The sequence below is a fragment of the Carettochelys insculpta genome, chromosome 11 (assembly GCF_033958435.1).
Source record: "Carettochelys insculpta isolate YL-2023 chromosome 11, ASM3395843v1, whole genome shotgun sequence".
NCBI lineage: Eukaryota > Metazoa > Chordata > Testudines > Carettochelyidae > Carettochelys > Carettochelys insculpta.
Window position 1 is genome coordinate 3,110,543 of NC_134147.1, and position 6,069 is coordinate 3,116,611.

A 6,069-nucleotide genomic window follows, 5' to 3' on the forward strand; every position below is an offset into this window, starting at 1 on the left:
CGCAGCACGGGGGACACCAGAGCTGTCACGCTCCTGCTTACGGAAGCCGGGACATCACGCGTCACGGCAGACAGGGGGGTTTAATGTGTTGGCTACACGCGTGACCAGCGCTGCAACTCCCACACACCGCTGCATAGGACGGGGCTGCCCCTAGAGGGGTGGGGGACCTCATCCCGCCGCCCCACGCCGGCAGAAGGGCCCCTGCTAAGTCTGAGCTTGAGCTCACACGTTCCAAGGCCCAGCAGCCCCCAGACAGTGCCGGGCCCGCTTCTCACCTCGCCAGATGTTAACTCCAGGCGTCTCGGGGGTTCACCAGCCAACACACTCATGAATTTCTCACGTGCTCTTTCCTACGTCACGGATGACTTTGGCCCCCTTCTCTCCTCTGGCACCTGCTCATCTTTCCCGCCCATAGGGGAATTAGGCCCCCTTGCGCAGAAGGCCAGTGCCCCACCTGCGAAAGGCGTCCTCAGCTGGCTCCGCCCGGGCCCTCCCCCTCCAACCTGGGCGCCGTGCCCTGAGCCGGGCGCGTTGCCAGCGAAGCGTGGGAAGGGGGGCGTTAGTTTGAGCTCGGAGGGCTGCTCACGCTGCAGCTGCTAACTGTTATTCTTGGGCAGCGTCCTTTGAACCCCCGAAGAGCGTCACTCCAGCCTGCACCCAGTTAATTAGCCCTGAACACTGAGACGAGCGTTTGTTTAACTAGGAACGCCCGGAACTGGGAGCGGTGGGTTTGCTAACTCAGCTGGCAGCCCGTGGGAACGCCTGGCCTCTTTCTGCTCCAGCCTGCGCTGTGCCAGGCCTCTCCCGGGCTGGACTGGCCGTCATACCCCGAGGCCTCTGCCAAGCACCACAGCAGCTGGCCACAGACAGGAGTCCGAGCCGGCTCGGGCCAGGCTCTGAAACAGCCATGGGAGAGGGCTGGAGAAGGCACCATATTCGCCCCGGGAAAGGATTACGCGCACCCCATTAACCCCCACAGCCCAGTAAGACCCCGCTGGTGAGAGAGAGGCTTTGGCACCACAACGCAGCGAGCCCCCAAGGCTGCAACATTGCAGCACGAGCGAGGTTAGCCCATAGCAGCGGGGGTGACCCCGAGCCAGGCCGGCAGATGGGACTCGAGGGCCTGGCCTGGCCGCAGTTAGAGCGGAGTCTTTCGTGGCACGCAAACGCAATTGCGCCTCAAAACCAGAGATGAATCCAAGGGGGCAGCTGGGCCGACTCCAGGGCCAACATGTGCCCACGGCTAGGCCAGATTCTGCCCCCTCAGCACTGGCCCACCCCCTTCCCCCAGTACGACAAGCTCTGCCCACGCCCCATCACTGCCTCAGTTTCCCCACCAGCCAGCCAGGGGCCTCCCCTCCCGCCGGCAGGAGCAGCAGTCGGGGTTGGGCCTTTCAGAACAAACCTCAAACGGGCCCTTCCTCTTCCAGGGAGGACGAACGGCCCAGCGAGCCGCAGCCTTCCACGCAGCCCCGAGGGGTCACCCCTTCCCAGCCTCCAGGGCCACCCCGCCGCTCTCGCCAGCAGCGCCCACCGGAGCCTCCTGAGAAAGGGGCAGGTGTTATGTGAGGGCCCCGTCACGCCCAGCAGCACATGGGGCTCTTCTCACCGACCTCGCGCGCCCGCCCGGCCGCCCCGGGGTCCAGCCACTCAACCACACACCCCCCCCCGCTGGGACCTTTCTCCAACTGAGCCCCAGAACGCCCCTTTTATAGGGCCCTGTGCCCACCTGACCTCAGTCACATGACCCTGGGCGCCACTTCCCACCTCCCTTCAGACTACATTTCCCAGCATTCCGTCGCTTTAAAGGGCCACACCCTAGCACCCTCTGCATCCCCCCACTGGTTTGCTCTCCCTCGGGCTCTGTACGCTCGGGCCGGCTTAGCATCGCCGAGGCGGCAGGGGTTTGTGCACCACCAGAGGCTCGGCCTGGGCACTGACTCCGTGATGTCACCACCCAGCACCAGTGTGATGGGGTTCAGGGGTCCCCAGGCTCTGCACCCCATCCCAGGCACGAGTGACTCCCACTCAGCAGCAGAACAGCAGGTTGATAGCCAACAGGACACAGCGTGGTACAGAAGGGTCAGTGCAGCCGGCAGAGACAGCCAGTCCCATCCATGCTGGGGAGAGGAGGCCCCGAGGGGCCCCCGGAGCCAGGGCCTGGCCCCCTCCTTTGTCTCTCTCTCTCTCTCTCCCAGCCCGGACTCACTGCTTCCAACTCCCAGTTCCAATTCAAACCCCTCAGGCTCCACCTCCCCCTTTGTCTGCAGCCCAGAGGCATCACCTGCTTGCCAGGTTACCCCCAGCAGGAGCCCCCCACCCTCTGAGAGCCTCACACGTATACACACGTGCCCCCCACTGCATCACACCAGAACATGCCACTGCTCAGCACCAGGAGAAGGCAGCACCCGGCCCGGGGGCCAGCTGGCCTGACTGGCCATCGCCTCCCTCCAGGAGGGGTCTGCTGGTGATGGGGAGGGGGAAGGACCCCTGCCACGGAAGCCAACCCTCTTCCGCTGCACCACGGGCTGCTCTGCGCGTGGGGCTCAGACATATGGGGCTGGATGTGGGACCTGCCTCTGCCTCCTGGGTGCCATCCCGGGGGAGGCGGCTGGCCCTGCCCCAGGGCCGGGGAGACCGGCTCACTCTCCTCTGCTGTCTCCTGCCAGGACTGACGGAGCCCCCCCAGACCTCCTGCCCCGGTGCACTTGGGTGTAGCTCCCAGGCCCTGGTCCCACCCCAGCTGCTCGCCCACTGCTCCCAGCTGGTCCAGGAGCCCCGCCCACTTGTCTGGGGGAGGAGCCTTAGCCGTGGCCGTAGACCCGCCCACTTCCTGGCATCCAAATAGCGCTCCCCTATTCTACAGGCCTTCCTTGGGGATCTCACACCAGCCCTGACCCGTGTGACCTCATTCACGCCCTCCGTAGCGCTGGCCCAGGCCAACGGGCTGTCTCCCAACCCCCCTGATGCGAATGGGCCACATCCTCCGTGCCCAAACGGCCCTCGTCTGCTCTGGCCCTCCCCTCGCCTGAGATGCCATCTTTAAACCCCCTCTGAGTCCCTCACTCATGCATCTGACGGAGCAGGTCTCTGTCCACCAAAGCTCATGCTCCAAAATATCTGCTGGTCGATAAGGCGCCCCAGGACTTCTTGATGTTTTTGCAGATACAGACTAACTCGGCTACCTCTGATACTCGCCCCCTTCGCTACTCCAGCCACGCGGCCACCTCCCTGAGCCTGACTGACCTTAGGAAATCGCTCTCGGGTGGCCGTTCTCTCCAGGGCCCGGCCAAGCCCTCCCGGCCTGGGAGACAGAACAAGGCCCGTCACATCTCATCTGAGGCCGGTTTCACCCGCACCCTGCAAGCGACTCTAGCAGGGGCCGTATCACGTGGAGCTGAGAGAGCCAGGCAATGGGGCTGGGGCTGCTCTGGCGGGGGACACGGCTCACAGCTTTACTTCCAGGCCTGGGTCACCCGCAGCCGTGCTGGGCTGAGATCTGTGCACCCCTGTGCCCCAAGCTTTCTCCTAGCTGGGTGAGTGCCATGGCACATATTTGTTCAGCTGCCCACAGCCACAGGCAAACGTTCTGCTGAGAAACAGATGGTTCAGGACAGGCCGGGCCACAAACTCCCATGCGTCAGGGCCAGCCCCTGCGCAGAGAGGGTCAGGAAGGAGCTGTCCCCTCCAGGACCACCCACTTCAGGGTATCTTCCTCCTTCCTTTGCAACAGTCACGGGTGTCCCCCCCAGCTCACTCAGCCAATCAGGCAGCAGAAACAATGTCGCAGAATGTGGCTGACCAATCGTAGAGCAAAGAGTTTAACAACCCCCAAGCTGGACCCCCAACCAAGTGGAAATGTGGCTGTTTCAGGCCCCCCCTTGGGCTACCTAGTTGCTTGCCACAGGGCTTCTAAAGTTGCTGGTAGCTAGCGGCTGGCAGCTTCTTGCAAGAGGCCAGGGCGGGCAAGAGCCCCAGACCGCAGGCCAGGGAACCAGCCCCCCAGAGGGTCACGGCTCCTTTACTAGGAAAGTCGGGGAGCTTAGTTACAGCGTGAAAATTGGCACCCGTCAGCTGCAGAGTGGGGAGTGCAAATCCTGGGCCCCTCCCAGCAATAACCAAATGCCCCTTCACCTCTTTGTGGCCCACCTGCAAGGTGCTGCAGGGAGATCCGGCCCTCTGTGCCAGAGCAGGGCAAATCAGCTAGGAAGAGTCACGGGCACAGATGCTGCTCCAGGCAGGCGGGGTAGCTGGCCTTATCCTGAGCGGAGCTGGGTCCCTCCCCGGCCAGCCCGGCTGTTGTGTCTGTTTCACACGGTCACTGGGCAGGTGCAAATCAGACCGCCCTAGCTCAGCTTCAGAACAGAGCCAGTTCCTCGGCGGACGCGTCCCTGGGCTCTGACCTCACACCCCCAGGCCATAGGGGCAGGCGCAGCTGAGTTGGGGCTGGACAGCGCATACCCAGCTTTGGAGGCTTCTTGTCTGACAGTACAACCGCACACCCCCTCCCCACTCCTGGGAATCTCCCTCTGTCGCCCCAGCTCTGACAGCAACTTGGGGGGGGGGTCTCCAGGTACACGGCGCCCCTGGGGGATGGTCAGACCTGATGCCTCCAACATCCAAGAATCCAGCTGGGCTAAGGCTGGAATTGTGGGTCAGACCTATAGATCGGACTGGTTGGAGCCCTGGGGACGCCTCCGGCTGCCAAGCCTGGGCCAGCTCCCCTGGGGAAGGCCTCTGAGCTAAGAGCTTCCAGAGGGAAGCAGCTGGGGCAGGGAATATGTCCAGCTGAGGGGGATTTTGCAGCTCTGGCTTGGCCACCATCCTGGGCTTTGGCTGAGGGCCAAGGGGCAGCATCAGACACGCCCTTAGTTGCACACCCTGCCCCGGCCTTGCCGCTCGTAGGCACAGCACGACGTGCGGTGGCAGGCGAGAGCCTCCCAAAGGCAACAGCCGCAGAGCTACAGCCGCTGGCTGCAGCCACCCCGTCCATACCCTCTCCTCAAAGCACCGATGGCAGAAATCACCGGCCCCCTGGTAACAGTTCCCAGGGCTTGGAACCTGCCGGCAAAGGGCCCCAGCCGGGCTGTAGCCACGCCCGGCTCACCAGCTTCCCGGGAGCCAGAGGGGCCTTTCCCCAGCGGCGCCTGCCAGGCTAGTAACTGACGTGCCATGCTGCCAGCGCTCCGTCAGCAGAGCGCTCAGGCGGAATCCACAGGCCGGGGGCGCAGAAAGGGGCTGGGAGGGGCACACCCTGCAACTCGGGGGCAAGAGCGACAGCTAGGAATGGAGGTCCTGACTGTGCCTCTGCCCGTCTCCTCACACTGCCCAGGCCGGCATCGCTGTCCCTTCCCGCCCCGTCCCTTACTGCATCTTCCTTGCTGTCCCCAGTGCCAGGCCCAGCCTCCCGGCTCCTCCGCTCTTCATCGGCCACGGAACGGGGGCCTGGGTCTGGGCACAGCTCCCAGCCAGAGGGAGGCGAGGGTTTCATCCCCCTGGTGAGGTCGCAGGTGGTGCCCGATGCTCCGTAGTAACACGAGGTGGGTGCCTCAGTTTCCCCAAGCAGAGCATCAGCGCAGAGCGGTGAGGGGCGTTTCAGTGTGATGGCTTCTCACACCTAGACAATGGGAGCTCCTGCTCCTCGTAACCTAGGCCACCCGGTGACCCCTTTCTTCCCTGGGAAACGGGGCAAAGGCGGGAGAAGGGGCCCGGCTGGTTCAAACAGGAGCTGGGCTGGTGAGCAGGGCAGCCCTGGCTGGCTGGAGAGGGAGGAAAGAGGGCCACAGCCCGGCTCGAGGACTCCCTCTGGGCCCCCGAGTTGGGTGGTGCTGATGGCTTCTGTGCTGACAAGTCTGTTCTAGGCTGTCCCCCTGTCGCCTGGTCACCTCCTGGTCTCCTGCCGAGCGAGAGCCCGTCTGCCTGTGGCCAGGGAGCAGACGACCCCCAGGCTCGAGGGGCCGCCGACAGCACCAGGCGCTGCGGACAACCAAGGGCAACTTGGGGGCGGGGGCGGAGGCAGCCCAGACTAGACTGAGCAGCACTTTGGGGCGAACCCTGAATTCATGGCTT